General features: G+C 33.4%; 1 protein-coding gene across 2 annotated transcripts in view; it reads left to right on the plus strand.

Moving 5' to 3' along the window:
- Window positions 1–22910, plus strand: part of CHCHD3 (coiled-coil-helix-coiled-coil-helix domain containing 3) — a 353089-nt gene that overhangs the window by 130309 nt on the left and 199870 nt on the right. The gene's annotated exons all lie outside the window — the stretch shown is intronic.

Below are 22910 nucleotides of genomic sequence, written 5' to 3' on the forward strand. Positions count from 1 at the left end.
TATATCTCATTACATTTCTGCCACTGAACAAAATTGTTCAAGTCTACATTTTAGAACTGTTGAGCCATTTTTGCAATTAGGCCAAATGCTACGAGTTCCTTACCTTGCCTCAAATAAGTATGTTTGTTGTTTTCCCTAGCTTCTTTCGTTCTTTTAGACTTAAAATCTGTGATTAGTAGCTTACTTTGTATCTTGGTCTATCTGATGGCATTCCTAGTTAACATGAGTGAGTTTGATGTCACTTTTAAACTTGGGAAGGGGAAAAGCAAAGTGCACATCAGGAGGCACTCTTAAGAGACTAGCATAGCAGTAAACCTTTTTAATTCAGATATTTTCTTTTCCCAATCCTGAAAAATATCCCATCCTGTTAAAGCTTTGATTGTCTTCCACTTAACCAAAATGAACTTGTACTTGAATTTGTATTGCCAGTTTTCTTACTTCAAAATATCTTGTTTTGAATGTCTTGAAATATATATATATATATTTAAGTACAAAAAGTTCTTTCTGACCATGCTTAGATAAAATCACAGCTAAAAGATATATAACAAGGATTTATGATATGTATTGCTTTATTTTGTATTGCTAGCCTTTATAGAAAAAAGGATGATGACCCAAATATAATGATCGAACTCTTTACAGTGGTAATAGGGAAGAAATAATAATAGAGGAAAAAAGATACTTCTTCTAAATTGTAACTTCCCCTACCTGCTAATTTGTCAATTGGTTTATCATATAGAATGCTAGGTATATTTTTCTGAAGAAATCTTTTATTTAATACTTGATTCATTCATTGTTCTGGAAGTCTTGACTATGGCCTCCCGTGTGTGTGTGTGTGTGTGTGTGTGTGTGTGTGTGTGTGTGTGTGTGATTAATCTTTACTCTAGGGAGAGTGATTGGTATGAAATAAGACTAAATTCCTCTTGACCTATGGGAATTGTGACAAAGAATTTGAAAGTCATTTTTGGTAGGAAAAGAATTTGCTTACTCTATAATCCTATAGTTTGAAATTTCCTGAGAGTGTTCTTTTATACCCTTTGTATTCCTTTGTATCCCTTCCATTAATTCTTACATAGTGCTGATCTTGGGAGAGGTTTTGAATGTGTAAATCTCCTTTTTTAAACAATAATTTTTGATTTCTCCCCAGTTACATGTAAAAACAATTCTTTAGCATTCAAATAAAATATTTTTTTACATCTAAATTCCCTCCTCCTTCCATTCCTCCTTACCCCTTCACTTTCCCTGCAACATTAGATTTTACATGCATAATTATATACATTTAATTCTACGTAACAATCCATTCACTTTAATATGAATTATACTTGTTCTGACACTGATAGATGCCCTAAGATGTATATTTAAAGTGATAGTGGGAGAAAGATGTTAGGTTCGTCTTTTTTTGAGGGATTTTTAGCCTAGCTGAAGAAGATGAGATTGAATTGTAGGAGAAGGTAGGATTATGTTTATTGGGTTAGAGCATGTTACATGCAAATCTGATGAGAAAATATAATTAGGAAGGAGCAAAACCCCTACAGAATACATACAGTTGACAGAAGCAGAGCTCCACAAGTCACAAAAGAAAATTGACCCCTAAATCTGTGCACAAAGTCAGAAAAAAACAGCAAGCTTTTAAATTCAAAAAGAGCATCTTTGAAGCTAAGTAAGCATGATATATGTAGGGGTAAATTCTTAAATGTCAGAAAAAAATGCTACCTCTCTTGTCCCTTGTAAGAGTAATTGAACTATGAATTATAGTATTGTTACAAATCCTAAAAAGTATGGAATGAAGTTGAAAATTGAAGGTGGTGTTTCACCTTGCAGTACCAAAAGAAAAATTAGAGGCAAAGAATGTTTTAGTGTTCTTTTTTGTTGTTGTTGTTGTTGTTGTTTTAGCATTTGAGGTGGTCATGTTAAAAGATTTTTATTGATTGTTCACAAGGTCTTTGAAGTATTGATTCTGCAAGTGATGCTTTGATGGAGAAGACCTAAATTTGTCCTTTAGACAAAAATATCTCTAGAGCAAAGGTTCTTAATAATTTCCTAGACCCCTTTTACAATCTGATGAAGCTTATATATCCTTTCTCAGACTAATGTTTTTAAATGCTTAAAATGAAATACACAGGAATGCAGTAGAAACCAATCATATTGAAATAGTTAGTTATCAAAATATTAAGGAAAAAAAATCCAAGTTCACAGATCCAAGGTTAAAAACTTCTATTCTAAAGGGTGAAGGGGCCATTCAGCATAATAGCTTAATAGAAATTTTCCTCAAGTATTTCATTCCATTTGGTTAAATTTCTGATTACTATCCAATTATCTGCTCTCTGTGATTTGGTTTCTTAAATGTGAATGTACTTGGAAGGATATATTTTTAGTAACTACAGGGATGATAGCTTCCAATTCTTAAGTTAAATTGGAACTTTTGATTTATGAATCAATCTCTAAAGAGTTATTTCATTTACAACAACCTATTCACTCTTAGTTGAACTGATAAATTCTTGAGCCATCTAGTGTCAGGAGGATACATAAAAGTACAACATGATGTGGGGCATAGCCAGAAAAAGAGTGCTATGACAATACATTGCAACCATTTCCAATCTCAGTTTGTTCGTCTGTAAAAATGGAAAAGTAGTTGGAGATCAAATGTGATAATGTAAACATAACATATTTTGGAAAATTTAACCAATATATAAATATAAGCTGTTATTACTATTATTATTTTAGGGTGAAGAAGGAAGACTATGTCTAAGGAAAAGCTGCACTGGGTGGTGAGGAAGCAGTAGTGTTTTGCTAATTCTCATAGTGTGAGGTTAAGGAAGTAGTATCATAATATTGATAATAATATAAAATATTTTTATTATAAGCATAATAAATTAGAGGAAGTGTAGTCCAACAGAAAAACCATTGGGTTGAGAATCAAGATTATTAATGCCTATATGACCTTGAATAAGTTGCCTTGCATCTTCAGGTATCAGTTCTACATTATAAAATAAAGAGGGTGGGCTAGATAACTTCTAAGGGTCCTCTTTAATCTATGATCCAGTTATAGAGTAAAGAAGACTATAAATCATCTTAAATATATATTCGTATTTATATAGATGAATACATAGGTATCTATATGTATATAAAATTTGTATTGAAAGTACCTTATTTATTGATGATCGTACAATTATTTTTGACTCACATTTTATTAAATACTTACTCTCTGTAAGAATAAAGACTCGGGGCAGCTGGGTATCTCAGTGGATTGAGAGCCAGGCTTAGAGACGGGAGGTCTTAGGTTCATATCTGGCCTCAGACACTTCCCAGCTATATGACCCTGCGCAAGTCACTTAACCCCCATTGCCTAGCCCTTACCACTCTTCTGCCTTGGTGCCAATACACAGTATTGACTCCAAAACGGAAAGTAAGGATTTAAAAAAAAAAAAAAGAATAAAGACTCAAAATGATTTAGAATTCCTCAAGTCATCATGGTCTATGATTTTACAGTATGAGACTTCTTTCTGTGAGTATAGATCACCCATCTATATAAATCACTAGCTAAATCTTAGGAGTTTTGCTGGGTCATTAAAGAATAAAAACAAATAACACTACTTCATTGGTGTTTTTTTTTTTTTAACATTTCAAAAAAATAAGAGATGGAAATAACATGTCCAGAAAATTTGAGGAAAAAAGAGAAGTTCTCTGGGGAGTATTATTTTAGGAATAACTATAATGGTGTTTGCAGTATTAGAAATAACTGATATTTAAAATAGAGGGGCCCAGTGACAAAAAAAACCCTTACTTTTCCTGTTTCCCCAATCAAAAAAAGAAAAAAATATTTTGTAATTAAAATTTAAGATCAAGCAAAACAAGTGTTTATATTGGCTTCATCCCCCAAATTTGTCTCAATTTGTACCCTAATTCTATTACCTTTTTGTCTAGGACTGGATAGCATTTTTCATCTTGAATTTTCTTGACAGTTTGTTAATTATTTATTTTACCCCAATATATTTATTTTTATTTTTTCAGTTACATGCAGAAACGATTTTTGACAATTGTGGTGTTTTTTTTTTTTAAATATATTTTAGAGTTCAGATTTTCAAACCCCCCCCCCCCCCCACCTCTGCAAGGTTTAAAGCTGATATAAATTATACTTGCACTTTCATGCAGTATATATTTCTATATTTCTCATGTCATGATAGAAGACACATATCATAAATACAATAGAAATCTCACAGAGGAAATATAGTGGAACATGGCATGCTTTGATTTGTACTCAGATTCTAACAGTTCTTTCTTTGACTATTGATAACATTTTTTACTGTGAGTCATTTTTTGGCTATATTAGAAACTTGCTTTACTGATAATAGTTTAGTCTTAACAGCTGATTATGGTTGTAATATTTCTGTTACACACATTGTTCTCTCAGTTCTACTCACTTCACTTTGTATCATTTCATATAAGTCTATGTAATGGGTAAAAAATTTAGTTGGGCTGAATATACAAGAGTAGGGTAGCCAGGAATTAATTAGCCAGGAATAGTACTTAATTCCAAATGAAAGATGTCAGAATGACTTTTATGGTAGTTTATTTACAAATAGGAAGAGAGAGTGAAAGTAAGAAAATCAGAGATAGGATAGTGCAAGATATCTAACCTAACACACTAAGTATTTTGCTCCAGCCCCTGGCTCAACCCAGGCAGGGATTATTAGTCCTCAGCTGGAGGGGCCTCAGCCTTGAGCTGAGGGCCTGGTGATGAATAAAGCAAGGGTTTCAGCCACAAAGCCATTCCAAAGAGGGGAAGCCTCTCCAGAGGCTAATCCCTTCAGAAAATCCAGGAAAGGGAGTCAGTCTTTTTCACTCATCCATGTGGTAGTTCAAAAAGAAAGCAGTCCAAGGTCCTCAGCCGGAGTTCCTCCAGTTCAAGTTGAAAGAGAGAGTCCCAAGAAGGTCTGGCCACTTTTAAAGACCATTCCTTTCGTCACTTCCTGTGCCTTCCTTCCATTTTACGTGTACCAATTAGAGCTAAAACTTTGCCCAGTGGGCAGTCAGTCAATTCTGATTCGTCACCCACTTTTGCACGTTTGGATCACAGACCTCTTCCACTCAAGTGTAAGTGGGGTGTATATGCTTCTGGTGATTAAATCTAAAAATGGGCAGAGTAAAATTAATCCCATCTTCACATCTAGGCAAGTTTTTCTGGCCTCATTCTTTTTATTGTTCCTTATAGCAGTAGTATTCCACTATAACCATATATCCCAAGCTTGTTCAGCCATTTCCCTTGCCATTACAAAAAGAGCTGCTAAAATATTTTTATACAGGTAAATCCTTTTCCCTTATCTCTGATCTCTTTGGGATATAGACCCAGTAGTGGTATTATTGGGTCAAAGGGTATGCATAGTTTTGTAATCCCTTAAGCCTGGTTCCATATTGCTCTATGTGTTAATTATTGCATTGGATAAACTTCTGAAGCCTTTCACATTTGTTTGTCTTTAAAATGATATTTATATGAATTGTTCTGATTCTGCTCTGTTATTTTCAAAATTGATGAAGGCTGATATTATGAGGAAAACTAACATTTTATATAGGCCCATGTTGATAGAATGAAATCGACCACGTGCCTGTAAAAAATTCAAATTGCCGACTCAGCCATTTTACATTTCGTACCTTCCTTAATCCTCTCCATTCCCTGGGAGCGTGCTCAGGTAGCAAAGAGGAAGTCAAACGCCACTTCCCAATATTTAAAGCCAGCAAGCTTTACTTTGAAGACGTCATCCAAAATAGGAAACCCTTTGGACCATGGAAAATGTAGTTTCAAAGTCCCCCACATGTCCACAGGAAGTTTGTCAAATACTATATATCTTGAGGCTTAATACTTCTAAATAGAATCCTAGGTTTCTCTGAAACTCTCCACTTCACTATTTCTTATGGAGCAATATTAATTCATTAAATTCTTATATCATTGGACCTCATTTTCTGTGAGGTAACACATTAATTCAGGTATATACAATTGGCATTTGAAAAAAATAAAGGCAGGGACATTAATAAAACAAAAAAAAATTAATTATGCCTTAAATCTATGCTGTTTTTCCATTTGGTATGAAGTCTTGCAGTAATTTGTCCAGTCTTTCAGCAGTTTGTCCAGTCATCCTCATTCTTGGACTAAGATGAATTAATGTTTCATTATGTTGTTTTGTAACAAGCATTAGTTCCCACATCAGTTTCTATCCAGGAATTCTCATTATGTTTTTTTTTTGTAACAAACATTAGTTCCCACATCAGTTTCTCTCCAGGAATTCTTATTTGTAACAAGTCATTTTATCAGAGCAGTGCTTCTCTTTGTTTCATGAATGCTATTTAGTTATTAATAATAGCACCAAAGTACAAGAGTTAGTAATGCTAGTAACTAATAAATCTAAGAGAAGTCATAAAGTGTCTACGTATGTTCATATAAGAAATACTTATTCAGTAATTAGGTTCACTGTTATACAAAATTTTTAACTTACACGAAGGATTTGGGAAAGTATTGATTGCAAAAAATGAGGTCCTACTGTAGCATAATTCATTCAGTCATTCCTCAGTAGTACAGCTATTCCCACTAAAAAAAGCTACTGTGGATATTTTTGTAAACAGACACCCCTTCTTTCTTTGTGGTAAAGGCATATAGTATACTTGCTGGATCAAAGAGTTTTCACAGTTTAGTAACTTTTTTTTGGAGGTTAACATTCACAATTTGTTTTTCAAGAATTAAATCTGTAGTTACGGATGCTATTCTCTTGATTCTTTTCATTTCTTTTTTCATTATCTTGTGTCTTTCCAAGATTTAAAAAAAAAATTGGTTTTCATCATTTCTTATGGTTAGTAGTATTCTATCACATATACCACAATTTGTTTTGCCTTTCCCCAAGTGATGGGCATTCCCTCAGTTTCTAGTTCTTTGCCACCACAAAGAGAGCTGCTATAAATATTTTTGAACATATAGGCTCTTTTCCTTTTTTTTTTTTTTTTAAATCTCCATAGGAAACAGGCATGACATTGGTATTGCTGAATCTAAGGATATAGCTCTCAAGGTATAATTGTAAATTGCTATCCAAAATGCTTGAATCATTTCACAGCTCCACTAAGAGTGTATTAGTGTCCCAATTTTTCCACGTCCCCTCCAACATTTATCATCTTGTCCTTTTGTTTAAACAATCTGATGCGTGAGAGATGATGTCTCAGAATTGTTTTGGTTTGAATATATAACCAATGGTGGTTTAGAGCATTTTTTCATATACTTAATTGGGCTTTGATTTTTTTTAATCTGAAAACTGACTGTTGATATTTTTTGCCTGTTTATCAATTGGTGGATGACTTTTAGTCTTAAAATTTGACAATGTTCTCTATATATTTTAGATATGAGACCTTTATCTGAAAGGTGGTCTATAAAATTTCCCCCCACATCAGTTTTATGCTTTCCTTCTAATCTTGGCAACATTTGTTTTATTTGTTCAATAACTTTTTTAATTTAATATACTCCAAATTATCCTTTTTACTTCTCACCATGCTCTCCATCTCTTGTTTACACAAAATTCCTATTCTATTCACAAATTGTATACTTATTACGCTCCCTATTCTTCTAATTTACTTATTCTTATGTCTAGACCAGTGGTTCCCAAACTTTTTTGGCCTACCGCCCCTTTTCCAGAAAAAATATTACTTGGCCCCCTGGAAATTAATTAAAAAAATTTTTAATAGCAATTATTAGGAAAGATAAATGCACCTGTGTCCATTACTGCCTCCCTGGATCGCTGTAGCACCCACCAGGGGGCGGTAGAGCCCACTTGGGGAATCAGTGGCTTTAGACCATGTGTCCATTTGATCTTATCGTAGTAAGTCGTGTAAGATATTGGTCTGTACTTAGTTTTTGCCACACTACTTTCTAGTTGTCCTGTAATTTTTTTTAAAACCAATTAGTGATTTCTTATCTCCAAAACCTGTATCTATATCTTTGTCAAATGCAAGGTTACTATAATCTTTTACTTGTTATGTGTCTACCATTCCACTGATCTACCTTTCTATTTCTTAGCCAGTACCAGATAGTTTTGATAATTACAACTATACAATACAATTTAAAATCTTCCTAGACTTCCTTTCTTTACATTTAAAAAATTTTTCCCTATTCTTGATCTTTTGTTCTTCCAGATGAATTTTGTTATTTTTTTTCTAGCTCAATAAGATTTTTGGGGGATAATATAATTAGAATGGCATTGAATAAGTAGATTAGTTTGGGTAGAATTGTTATTTTAATTATATTGGCTCTGCCTCTCCTTGAACAATTAATATTTCCCCAATTTTTTGGATCTGAATCTGTGTAAAAAGTTGTTATAATTATTCTCATATAGTTCCCAGGTTTGTTTTGGCAAGTATGTACTTATGGGTATTATATCCTTTTTGTGGTTATTTTAAATGGATTATTTATTTCTATCTCTTCTTGCAGGACTTTATTAGTAATATTGAAAAGTGATGATGATTTGTGAGTGTTTATATCCTGCTACTTTACTAAAATTATTGATAGTTTCAACTGACTTTTTAGTTGAATATGTATGATTTTCTACTCTCATTTTCTCTGCAGAGATAATTTTATTACCTTTTTAGCCCATTCTAATTCCTTCCATTTCTTTCTCTTATTTATTGTTAGTTTTTCTAATATCATGTTAAATAATATTAGGCATCCTTGTTTCAATATCAATTGAATTGTTAGTTTTCCTTGTATGAAACTATCCCTTCATTCTAGTTATAAATCCCATTTGGTTACAATATGTAATATTTGTGATATATTGTTGTATTCTTCTAAATTTTATCTTATTGAGTATTTTTCCTTACATATTCATTAATGAAATTGGTTTTTAATTTTCTCCTTTTCTTCTTTTTTCTTCTTTTTATGGTTTAGGTATCTGTACCATATTTTTTCCCCAGAAGTGGTATAGTAAAACTCCTCTACTTGCTTTTCAGATAATATTTAACATTTGAATTAAATGACTTTTAAATATTTGGTTGAATACACTTCGTCCTGATTTTTTTAAATTAGGAAGTTCATTTCTGAGCTGTTAAATTTCTTTTTTCTAAAATAGATTTATTTAGATATTCTATTTCCTACCCTCATAGTATAGGAAGTTTTTTTTGTTAAGTATTCTTCCATTAAATTTTTTTTGCATATAATTAAGCAAAATACTAATAATTGCTTTAATTCTATGTTTCTTGGTATATTCACCATTTTCATTTTTAATGCTGATAATTTCATTTTCTTCTCTCTTAAACATATTAACCAATGGTTTATTTATTTTGTTGATTTTTTAAAAATAAAATCACCTTCTAGGTTTATTCAATTCAGCAGTTTTCTTAGTTTCTTTTTTTATTGAACTTGCCTTTAATTTTTAGGATTTCTAATTTGGTGTTTAGTTGGGGACTTTTAATTTGCTCTTTTTCTACTTTTTCATTTGCATTCCCAATTCATTAATTTTTTCTTTCTCTACTTTATGAATATAAGCATTCAGAAATAAAGTTTTCTCTAATTACTACTTTTTGCTGTATCCCACAGATTTTAGTATTTTCTTTCTTTATTATAATTTTTTAATGAAATTATTTTTTCTATGATTTGTTCTTTAATCTCAACTTTTAAAACTTTTCCAAAATTGCTGGATCAGTTCACAGCTCCACCAATAGTGCTCTGATATTTCTGTTTTCCTACACTATGTCCAGTATTTATCATTCCTTTTTTTTGGTCAGATTTGCCTATCTGATGTATGTGAGGTGGAACTTCAGAGTTGTTTTATTTTATGTCTTTCTCATTGTTAGATATTTAGACCACCATGTGGCTATTGATAATTTGGTTTTCTTTCTTAGAAACTGTCTTTTCATATCTTTGTATCACTTATCATTTGGAGAGTGGCTTTTGTTATAAATTTGAATCAGTCCCTCATATATTGTGAAAAGGAGTAGGTACCATATTTATGATGAAAATTTTCCACAGTGGGAAACTATTGAGAACATAATTATAACTTTGCTGAAGCCAAATGTGACAGATGTACCTATATTCTCTGTGGTCTTTCAGTGAAAGGTGTTTGTTTCTCAAATTTCATTCCCTGTAATAAATTTCATTCTGACCCTCAGATCTAATTAAAATCAATCTAGGGTTGATTTGGGTTTTTTTAGTTTTTTCTTTGGGAAGGGTATTATTGCATCACACTGGACTCTCTGAGCCAAAAACACTAGCTTTCTTCTTGTTTCTCAAACATGAAATGATATCTTTCAACTCCTGTCTTTTCATACCTGGAATTCTCTCTCTGCTCTGGAGTTTTCAAGACTCAGCGTAAGTCAGACTTTTTGAGGGAGACCTTTTCTAGTCTTTCCCTCTACCTGGCTTCTTCCTCTGAGATTACATTCCAATGATATAGTGTATATCTTTTGGTTTAAAATTGTTCATATGTTGCCTTTTCTATTAGAATTTGAGTTCCTAGAAGGCACAGACCGTGTGTGTGTGTGTGTGTGTGTGTGTGTGTGTGTGTGTGTGTGTGTGTTTTGCTCTTCTTTATATCTGTATGTTGGGGGTGGGGCATGTTATATTTTCAGTTCATTATATTTTAATATCTTGTGTGGTTTTTGATAGTCTTTTTAGGTTAATGTCAGTTTGTGTGTTTATAATTATAAATTTTGTACATTTGTATAGAAGTTACAAAATTCTGTAAAATTGCTTAATAAATAGTGCTACGTACCTATAGCTGCATTATCAAAAAGGATTTTTATTAAATGCTCAGCTACAAAATTGTAATCATTATTAGTTTTAAAATTTTTTTGGGGGGGGGTGTTTGTTTAGGTTGAAGCAAATGCTCAAAATTGATTTTGAATTGTCTGTTGTATGCTTGTCCAAGGTCTTAAAAGTTAATTTAAAACCAAGTTGCAGATATAGAATAGTAAGTGTTACTGTCTTCTCTATCACCCATGAAATAATGTTTTTACATTTTTCTTCTGGCCCTAATAAAACCTGCTTGCCACAAACTTTGCTCATCAAAAATTGAACATTTAAGTTTGACAGGCAAGTGTAAGATATTGCCTTACGATGCTTTCTAGATTTTAAGAAAAATATATCAGTATCACTGATTCTTGGGATTGTACATTGTAATATTTAGAAGTTCATATATAGGAAGTTTTTTACTTCCTGAAATTAGACTTTCTTGTTCCACTCCATTTGCTCTTATCCCCCCAACAAAAAATTACTGTGCATTTATTTTGAATATACTTAGATGTGAACAAGTTATCTCCTTTCGTGAAGTGTAAAAACTGAATAATTTTTACCTTGATAACCCTTTCACTCGAAACAATGCCTTCCACATGTTTAGGTTTTAATAAATGCCTTTTGATTGATCTTAATTATAATAGACATCAGCCATCTAAATTTAATTATATGTACTTATTTATAATATATTCCAGAGGAGTACTTTTTATTGGTTAGGAAAAGAAATGTTGCTTTTTATTAATGATTTATTGGTGATCCCTTTTTAGGAGTCCATTCTTCACTTAGGATGCTCTCAAATTTCTTTTGGGTTATTGGGTAGAGATGTAGCATTTCCTTTAAGAAGTTTTCAGCTGATACAGTGCGTTCTTTAGCCTCTTGGGGTCCTAAGTCTTCCTGCTCTCAGGAGTGGTGGAGCTGCCAATGACTTAATGGGTGCCCCAAACCTGCTTTAAGTCTTGTACGCTGGCCCTGGCATTGTAGGTGGTGGGAGGGGGTTGCTCAGCTTATGCTCTAGTGAGAGCTGTTTCACCTCTTTATAGCATGGAAATGCCCCGATTCCACGTACCTTCAATGCTACACCTTGTTGTGGGGTCCCTTCATTCGTCTGGATTTGTTTTTATGTCCCCTTGAGGAGTCCTATATGCTTCGGTTAGGAGAGATTAAGGAGCTGCTTTTTACTCTGCCGCCATCTTAATCCGGAACCATAGTAGAGCAGTTTTTACTTTTTTAATTTATGCAAGTCTTAAATGTGCCCTGATACTTAGCCCTGAAATAATATTGTTCAGTTTATACTTATTTTGAGTGGAATCTCTTTTAATTTTTATTATTTTGTTGTTGTTTTAGAACTACATAGAAATAGATATTTTTTATGGATTTATTCCAGTGATGGTGAACCTTATATAGGGCAAGTGATGTGAGAAATGTTCTCAGACATGCATAGTGAGGGAGAGGGGAGCAGCTTGGCTGTGCATATCTTTGGCTTTCTAGTAATGAACTCTGGAGAAATCTGTGCTGGGGTGAAGATTTATTTGCCCACAGGGAGGACTCTGAGTACCCCCTCTGGCACACATGCCATAGCTTCACCACTGTGGATTTATTCTATATTCTTTTTCTTTACTAAAGCCATCAATCATTGCCAGTTTTTTTTATTATTCTGGTGTTTTTTAAGTAAATTATTTCATTGTTTGCTAATAGATTTAATTTTTAAATTCCTTTTTTCTGATTTTTTTACCTTTATACAATTTGTGCTTTTAATTCTTTTCACTGTCTTATTGACGTATATCAGATAATATTGGCCAGAGGGAGCATTATTGCTTTGCTTTTTCATTAATTGGAAAATTTCCACTGTTTTTCGCTTGCAATGATCCAAGCTCCCTTGCTCTGTGTGTGTGTGTGTGTGTGTGTGTGTGTGTGTGTGTGTGTGTATCTAGAGCATCTGAATAGTTGTTCCTCCTATAATAATTTAGTAAATTGGATACATTTCTTAATACTTTCCTTAATATATCTTTTTATGAAATATGAATTGTGTGCTTCTGGTTTCATAATGAAAATCATAGGGAGTTGTTTCACTGTGGGATGTTATGGTTGTGTGTTAACCACATTTGGGAGAAAAGTAGAAGAAATGAAAAGTCTGCCAATAGCAGAAGTTGTACTATACTGAGTTAATTTGGTGTCTATCAGTTGAGCATTATTTACATGTGTAATTTTATTATTTTGTTTTAGGTTTTTTTAGGAAACAATCCCTAGCTCTACTTCTTTTGACAAGTGATTAGGTTTTTTTAGGCTGTTGATGTTTATAGTTTTTATGTGTGGTAATTCTGGCATAAAAGTTGTTGCTTGACATTCTGTCAGTTGGTTCTTCATGGGTGTCAGAATTTGGCACGAAGAGACTGAATTATATTCTATAGATTACTTATATGTAAAAGCACTTAGCATAATACCCAGCATATATATGATGACCTGGCATTTATTGTTAACACATTTGCTTCATCTCTTAGAATTAAATGAGCCTTCTTTAAGACACTAAGAGTTTCATTGACAGGTAGATGATAATATAGTTATTTCCCTGTGAAAGAAAAATTGTTCATTATTCTAACCTGTAACATTTTAAAAATTCATCATAATTCTTCAGAGGTAGCTGATGATGCAATGGATAGAGTGCTGAGCTTGGCATTAGGAAGACCTGAGTTTAAATGTGGTCTCAGACACTTAATAACTGTGCGACTTATGTCAGGTTACTTAACTCTGCATCAGCTTCCATAACTGTAAAATTGTGATAATAGGAACACTTAACTTGCTGGGTTATTGTGAAGATCAAATGAGATATAATATTTATTAAAGTGTATAGCATAGTACTCAGGACATAGTAAATTGGCTCTATGTAAAAATGCTTCTTCTCTTCCTGTGTTCTCCTTAAAATCAGGAGCAACAGTTTATAGAAACCAAAGATAAAATGCATTGCACAAAATCCCATGTTTATGATAGCAGCACCCAAGGAATTACCTTTGCTTTTTCAGTAAGATTTTCATGCTTTCATTGTGGGAAATTGAATCTGGATGTTGTCACTTTATATACTTTTTGAGGCTATATTTTTCAATATGTATATAGTTGTGGGTATTCTTGGAATTCAATAGTAAATAGATCAGCAGTAATGTTCACTCTCTAAGATTTCATTTCAGGTGTACATTGCTTCTTTTTGGATTATTGACCATTCTTTTCTGACATAATAGTGAATTAATTTAGGAGATATAGTTGTATATGACATTGAATTTTTTTCTTACTGCATTCATTGATTTTTTCATTAAATTTTTTTGAATTAAGAAAATTTTTCCGTAGTTAGATGATTCATGTTCTTTCCCTCCCCTTCTCCAACATCCCTCTCTTAGTGCACACATTTATTTTAATTGCTTAGCACAGTCTCCTAAGTAAGACTGAATTATATTCTTTTTTTATGTGCCTAGTTGTTCTTCCTGAAGTTTACCTTTTTTGGAATTTTTATTTTTATATATCTCAGAATTGTTCTGTTCATTGAATACTTTGACCATTTCTTCCAAATATGATATGTTAAGTTCTTAACTAAGTATATTTTCAGGATGACTTCTCTTGAAAATATCATTGGACAGAATTACTAAATGAATTAAGGCCTGCACTCTCCAGAGAGAAGGAATCTGTTTACAAACCTGCACTATTTATTACATACCTCATTTAGCTCATTCATCATTTTAATAGAAAAATGAGTCATTTTAAATGATTCTGAAATAATATGAGGGAACTATATAGCTTTAGGCAGAATGTGATTTACTGAGAGAATACCAAACTCTAAGAAAATACTGGTGTGATCAGCAACAATAATTTATGATTATTTATAATGAAGTATTATTAGAAGGATTCAATTTCATTGATATTTGATGATTAGATTGGATTTTTAGAGGATCCATCTAGGCCAGCTTTAAATTTGTTACTTACAAACCTATATGACTCAAAACATCTTCACTACATTCAATTCATTTATTATAAATGCTTTTTCAGATATTATGCTCTCTTCATTTGATTTAAAAAAACTATCTTGTCCAAGTTCATCAGACATTGCCTAATTCATCTTCAGGTTACCTTAATCACTTCTAAGTATGATGTTAACCTTCATTTTAATACCTCTAACTCTATGATATAGAATTCTAAAATTTCCTTTGCTTGTCATGCCTTCCTATTCTTTTTCCTCTCCTTTTCCTCTCCCTTTGCTTCATTTTCCCTTAACATATTCACTATTGTCTCTGTAATCTTCAGACTCTCCACCTTTCTTTAGTTCTTTCATTATGTCAGCCATGTTGTGGTCTTTCTTCCTAGCTTTGGCACTATTGTTACCTACTCAGTAGAATTGATATATCTCTTGAATTTGTTGCTCTTGCCTCTTTATTCTTTTTGCCAGCTATGCATTTCAAACTCAAACACTTGAGTTTTCTGTTTCCAAAACAGTATGGGAAAGATCAATACCAAGATAAACTCAGAATGGGTGAATGATTTGAATATAAAGAAGGAAACTATAAGTAAATTACATGAACACAGAATAGTATACTTGTCAGATTTTTGGGAAAGGAAAAATTTTAAGACCAAGCAAGAGTTAGAAAAAATTACAAAGTGTAAAATAAATAATATTGATTACATTAAATTAAAAAGGTTTTGTACAAACAAAACCAATGCAACCAAAATTAGAAGGGAAGCAACAAATTGAGAAAAAATCTTTGTAACAAAAACCTCTGACAGAGGTCTAATTACTCAAATTTATAAGGAGCTAAATCAATTGTACAAAAAATCAAGCCATTCCCCAATTGATAAATGGGCAAGGGACAGGAATGGGCAACTTTCAGATAAAGAAATCAAAACTATCAATAAGCACATGAGAAAGTGATCTAAATCTCTAATAATTAGAGAAATGCAAATCAAAACAACTCTGAGGTACCACCTTATACCTAGCAGATTGGCTAAAATGAAAGAAAGGGAGAGTAATGAATGTTGGAGGGGATGTGGCAAAATTGGGACATTAATGCACTGCTGGTGGAGTTGTGAATTAATTCAACCATTCCGGATGGCAATTTGGAACTATGCTGAAAGGGATTTAAAAGACTGCCTGCCCTTTGATCCAGCCATACCATTGCTGGGTTTGTACCCCAAAGAGATCATAGGGAAAAAGACATAAAAAAATATTTATAGCTGCGCTCTTTGTGGTGGCAAAAAACTGTAAAATGAGGGGATGCCCTTCAATTGGGCAAAGGCTGAACAAATTGTGGTATCTGTTGGTGATGGAATACTATTTTGCTCAAAGGAATAATGAACTGGAGGAATTCCATTTGAACTGGAGTGACCTTCAGGAATTGATGCAGAGTGAAAGGAGCAGAACCAGGAGAACATTGTACACAGAGATGGATACACTGTGGTAAAATTGAATGTAATGGACTTCTTTACTAGCAGCAATGCAATGACCCAAGACAGTTCTGAGGGACTTATGAGAAAGAATGCTGTCCACATTCAGAGGAAGAACTGTGGGAATAGAAACAGAAGAAAAACAACTGACTGATCACATGAGTCGAGGGGGATATGATTGAGGATACTGACTCTAAAGGAGCACCATAGTGCAAATATCAATAATATGGAAATAGGTCTTGATCAATGACAATTGCAAAACCAAGTGGAATTGCGCGTTGGCTATGGGAAGGGAGTAGGAGGAGAGCAGGGAAAGAACATGAGTCATGTAACCATGTAAAAATATTCTAAATTAATTAAATTTCCAAATTAAAAAAAATCTTTCCTTTCCCATAGATCTGATAGGTATACTATTCTATTTTTACCTAATTTACTTATAGTTTCCTTCTTTATATTTAAATCATTTACCCATTTTGAATTTCTCTTGGTATAGGATGTGAGATGTTGTTCTAAACCTAAACTCTCCCATACTGTTTTCCAATTTTCCTAGCAGATTTCATCAAATGGTGGGTTTTTATCCCTAAAGCTGGGATCTTTGGGTTTTCCATACACTGTCTTGCTGTGGACATTTACCCAAGTCTATTCCATTGATCCTCCTTTCTGTCTCTTAGCCAGTACCATATTTGTTTGTTTGTTTGCTCTCTTGTTTATTTATTTATTTGCTTGTTTATTTTTTTTTTGACCCCTTGCCTTCTGTCCTGTGTATTGGCTCCAAGGCAGAAGAGTGGTAAGGGCTAGCAGTGGGGGTTAAGTGACTTGCCCAGGGTCACACAGCTGGGAAGTGTCTGAGGTCGGATCTGAACCTAGGACCTCCTGTCTCTAGGCTTGACTCTCACTCCACTGAGCTACCCAGCTGCCCGTCTTCACTTGTTTTTGATAAAGCATACTTGGATTTAGTTATAGGCAACTTTTCATTTGTATTATTATAGTTTGGGGGCATATTGATTTCTTTGTTCTGTTTCTACATCAGTTCATAGATTGGCTCCAAGGCAGAAGAGTGGTAAGGGTAGGCAAGTGACTTGCCCAGGGTCACACAGCTGGGAAGTGTCTGAGGCCAGATTTGAACCTAGGACCTCAGGTCTCTAGGCCTGGCTCTCAATCCACTGAGCCACCCAGCTGCCCCCATTATTTATTTTTTTAAAGGCAAAAATCATGTGAACTTTTCACCTTACTCATATAAATTTAACACAATTTGTACTTTTTGCTCTAAACTCATTTGGAATTTGAAGTCAAGCTTTTATAATAGAATATAGTATAAATGACTTGAGCAATATCTATTTACTGAATTATTCATGCACTTTCATTTTAGCTGGTTCATTTTGGACTCCTTTGCTTTATACTTTCTACTTGTAAGTATTGGGGATTTTTCTAGTCTAAAAGAACTTTATGTGTGTGTATTTTATTTTTATTTACGTATGTATGTGTACATATAAAATATTCAGTTTTCTCCATTTTTGCTTTTTTAGTCCCAAAGAATAACTACTATTGATAAAATACTGTCTTTGTAAAACTGACTAAAAAGTTAGAAATAAATATGGCTTGTAATTTCCGTTAATAAAGCTGATCCTAATGAGGGGAACTTATTCTTTTAGAGTAATTTATCTCTTTTTGCAATTGAATTAACATTTTCTGGTTAATAGTACTAAGGTTCCACTTAGGTAATAAACTCTTTCATTATGTAGTTAGTGCTTTTGAAAAATTATTTAATTTCCAAACAGTTAGCTATTTACTTACAGAACTGATATAGAATATTTCACAATAAAGTTGGTAAGTGCTTTAGAAATACTAATGACAAATATGAATGTGAACACTAGTATCCAGAAGAGATCTGTGAAAGGTGTGGATAAACCATTTCTGAAACAGTGTAACAGTTTTAAAGAAGAGGCAGAAATCATAAGGAACTTTGGGAGAAGTGAACACCCTTTGTAGAGTACATTACAGAGGAAAGCTGGACATAATCTGATATATTCCCTACATTATGGAATAGCACATTTCAGTGGTTCTAGTGAAGGATAGGTAGGATCCCATGAATGAATTCTATAGTGGAAGTCAGTATAATAAGTATGGGAAACTCAGGAATGAAAATCTAAATTCACAAAGGGCAATTAATGATGGGGGCGGGGGGGAAATGGAAGTTCTTTGACATTATTGGCTGCACAAGGTAATCACCAATTTAGATATTTAAATATGTACAGAAGAATTAAGCAAGGACTGGAGACAGAAGATAAAGAGAACCATATGTTATGGTACCATAAATATGGTGAGAAGAAGCTCAAATGGACAAAACCTACCTGGGAAAGCCAATAAAGGACAAGAAAAAAGCTTCGGTTTTTTTTTCCCTTCCCCCTTCCCCCCCTCCTTTGAAAGCTTGGTGATAACAGTAGAATTAAAAAAACAAACAAACCCAAAAGACAAACTTGCTTAATAGATAGATGGCATAATTCAAAATGGAGAAGTCAAAACTACTTACTAGTTTTTGTATTTTGTCAAAGAAAATGATCTTTCTACTGAAAGTAAGAGATAAAATATGACTAACAACATCTGTAACCCAAGGTAAGTTAGAAGGCAAGTAGAGAACAACATCTAATTGACTTTGATGAATTTCGAATAACAATAATAATGGTAACAATAGTGACTGTATATACTGCCTACTATTTATGACTTACTATGCTAAGAGTTTTACAAAGGTTATCTCATTTGATCATCACTACAAAACTAAGAGGTAGGTGCTTTCATTATCCCCATTTTACAGTTGAAGAAACTAAATGGTTTCCTAAAAGACATCTTTTAAGTGTCTCAAACTGGATTTGAACTCAGGTCATCTTGACTTAAGACACAGCACTGTATCCACTGTACTATTTTAGCTTCCAAAGTCCCTAAATTATGTGATAGTCAACTGGTGAGAATGTCTTTGCTGAACCACTATCTGTGACAAATAGTGCATTTATTAAGCACTTAATGCATGGTAAACATTGTACTGAGTGTTGGGTTACAGTACAAGCAAACAAGACACTCATTGCCCTGAAGGAGTTGATTTTCCTTAAAGGAAGAGGAAAAACAATAGTGGCCACAATATGAAATAGTATAGTATGGAACTAGTGGATAGGACATAATATCAATGCCTGGATTCAGGCAAGATAAAAGAAAGATAGATCAAATGTTAGAACCCAGATTAGTTCCATGGACAGTCTGAGGTTTGGGGTGAAAGAGAAAAAAGAGAGGTAGAAAAGAGTATAAGTGGCATGATTTAGAAAGGTACAATGAAAGAAGTTCCACATAATTAGAGACGGCAGATGTTCCAAATTTCAAAACTGGGAGGAGAATAGTCCCAAAACTTTGGGAAATTTCTAGAATGAATCTTTAAAGAAATCATTAGTCATTCACAGTTCTCCTGGTTCTGATCACTTCATTTTGTCTCACTTTATATTAGACTTTCGAGGTTTATTTGTGATTATCTTGTTTATCATTTTTTATGGCCCAATAGTATTTATTATAGTCATATAGAACGACTTGTTCAGTATTTTCCCAATTGATGGATGGAATCCCTTCAGTTTCCAGTTCTTTGCCACCACAAAAAGAGCTGTTTTAAATATTTTAGAACATATAGTTTCTTTTCATTTTTCCTTGATCACCTTAGGAAATAAACCTAATAGTTATATTTCTAGGTCCAGATATGATGTGTGTGTGTGTGTGTGTGTGTGTATGTGTGTTGGTGCAGTTTTATAACTTTTTGAGTATAAATCCTGTTTACAGTTCCCCCAACAATGTGTTATTGTCCCTGTTTTCCCACATCCTTTCTAACATTTGTCTTTTTACCCTTCATCATTTTGGCCAATCTGATAGGTTTGAGATATCTTAAGAGTTTCCTTAGTTTACATTTCTTTAATAAATAATAATTTAAACTAATTTTTCATTATAATTATATATATAAGGCTTTGATTTCTCCCCTTCATATCTTTTGACCATTTAGTACCTTCCTTCTTGTGGGAGAAGATGGAGGGAGAATGAGACCTATATTTTTGAACATATGTAATGTGAAAATTTGTTTCTTTTGGTTAAGCATATTATAATTTATTGCATATGTATAACAAATCATATCTATTATATTATTGCAGTGATGATATAAAAAATCTCTACTTTCAAAAAATAGTGATTATCTAGAGAAGAAAGTAGTGATTACAAATTACTAATCAAGTTTCATAATTTTATTTATTTACAGATGAATTATATTTCCTTTTTTGTTAAAACTGTTAAATTAGGGGATGCTATAAATGTAGCATACTAAGGTATTAGTATGTAATTTGATGGAAGTATTTCTCTTCTTGTTGAAACAACATAAATTAGATGATGATATTAGTAGATGAATTTAGAAGTGATTGAGTGACTTAAGGATAGGTGTAATGATTTGATGCCAGCCTGGCTCAGGATATCTAGATCTAGTAGAGTAACCTAGATCTAGAAGGTCTCTGTTTATCTGTCTTCTGGTTTTATTAATCATTTGACTAATGGTATGAATTCTCTGCTTTTCTAATTTTCAGGTGGTATAAATTTGTATTAGATAGCTAACACACTGAGTGATGAAGCCAAGAGGATATTGACAAGCCAGGTTATTGGAGTAAATCTAAGATTATGAAATTCAACAGAGATAAATGGAAATTTTTATATTTGGGTGCAAAAATTCAACTTCAGAAGTACAAAGTTGGTGCAGCAGTAGTTAGAAGTTTATCTGAAACAGATCCAGTGGTTTTTATGATCTGCAAGTGCACTATCAATCAGTAGTATGATTCCAAAGCTTAAAAAAACTAATTTGATCTAGGGTTTCATTAAGTGTATAACTTCTGAGAATAAAGAGTTAATAGTCCTTCTTATTTGGCTTTGTCAGAACACATCTGGAGTATTGTATTCAATTTTTTTTAAACCCTAACCTTCTATCTTAGAATCAATACTATGTATTGGTTCCAAGGCAGAAGAGTGGTAAGGGCTAGGCATTGGAGGTTAAGTGACTTGTCCAGGGCCACACAGCTAGGAAGTGTCTGAGGTCAGATTTGAACCTAGGACTTCCTATCTCTAGGCCTGACTCTCAATCCACAGAATTACCCAGCTGCCCTTAGCATGTAGATTCTTTTTTTTTTCAAACATTTATTAATATTCATTTTTAACATGGTTACATGATTAATGCTCCTCCTTTCCCCTTCGCCCCCTGCACTCCCCCACCCATGGCCGATGCAAATTTCCACTAGTTTTATCATGTGTCCTTGATCAAGACCAATTTCCAAATTGTTGGTAGTTGCATTGGTGTGGTAGTTTCGAGTCCACAACCTCAATCATGTCCACCCCGACCCATGCGTTCAAGCAGTTGTTTTTCTTATATGTTTCCTCTCCTGCAGTGCTTCCTCTGAATGTGGGTAGCATTCTTTACCATAAATCCCTCAGAATTGTCCTGGGTCATTGTATTGCTGCTGGTACAGAGGTCCATTACATTCAATTTTACCGCAGTATATCAGTCTCTGTGTACAATGTTCTTCTGGCTCTGCTTCTTTCACTCTGCATCTGTTCCCGGAGGTCTCTCCACTTCGCCTGGAACTCCTCCAGTTTATTATTCCTTTTAGCACAATAGTATTCCATCACCCAAATATACCACAGTTTGTTCAGCCATTCCCCAATTGAAGGACATCCCCTCCTTTTCCAATTTGTTGCCACCACAAAAAGCGCAGCTATAAATATTTTCGTACAAGTCTGTTTATCTATGATCTCTTTGGGGTACAAACCCAGCAATGGTATGGCTGGATCAAAGGGCAGGCATTCTTTTATAGCCCTTTGAGCATGATTCCAAATTGCCAGCCAGAATGGCTGGATCAGTTCACAGCTCCACCAGCAATGCATTAATGTCCCAATTTTGCCACATCCCCTCCAACATTCATTACTCTCCCCTTCTGTCATTTTAGCCAATCTGCTAGGTGTGAGGTGATACCTCAGAGTTGTTTTGATTTGCATTTCTTTAATTATTAGAGATTTAGAGCACTTTCTCATGTGCTTATTGATAGTTTTGATTTCTTTATCTGAAAATTGCCTATTCATGTCTCTTGCCCATTTATCAATTGGGGAATGGCTTGATTTTTTATACAATTGATTTAACTCCTTGTATATTTGAGTAATTAGACCCCTGTCAGAGTTTTTCGTTATGAAGATTTTTTCCCAATTTGTTGTTTCCCTTCTGATTTTGGCTGTATTGTTTTTGTTTGTACAAAAGCTTTTTAGTTTTATATCATCAAAATCATTTATTTTACATTTTTTAATTTTCTCTAACTCTTGCTTGGTTTTAAAATCTTTTCTTTCCCAGAGATCTAACAAATATACTATTCTGTGTTCACTTAATTTCTTAATGGTTTCCCTCTTTATATTCAAGTCATTCACCCATTCTGAATTTATCTTGGTGTAGGGTGTGAGATGTTGATCTAAGCCTAATCTCTCCCATATTGTTTTCCAAATTTCCCAGCAGTTTTTGTCAAATAGTGGATTTTTGTCCCAAAAGTTGGGCTCTTTGGGTTTATCATACACTGTCTTGCTGACATCATTAAGCCCAAATCTATTCCACTGATCCTCCTCTCTGTCCTTAGCCAGTATCTTATTGTTTTGATGACTGCTGCTTTATAGTATAGTTTAATATCTGGTACTGCTA

This window comes from Gracilinanus agilis, chromosome 5, assembly GCF_016433145.1.
Source record: "Gracilinanus agilis isolate LMUSP501 chromosome 5, AgileGrace, whole genome shotgun sequence".
Taxonomy (NCBI): Eukaryota; Metazoa; Chordata; class Mammalia; order Didelphimorphia; family Didelphidae; genus Gracilinanus; species Gracilinanus agilis.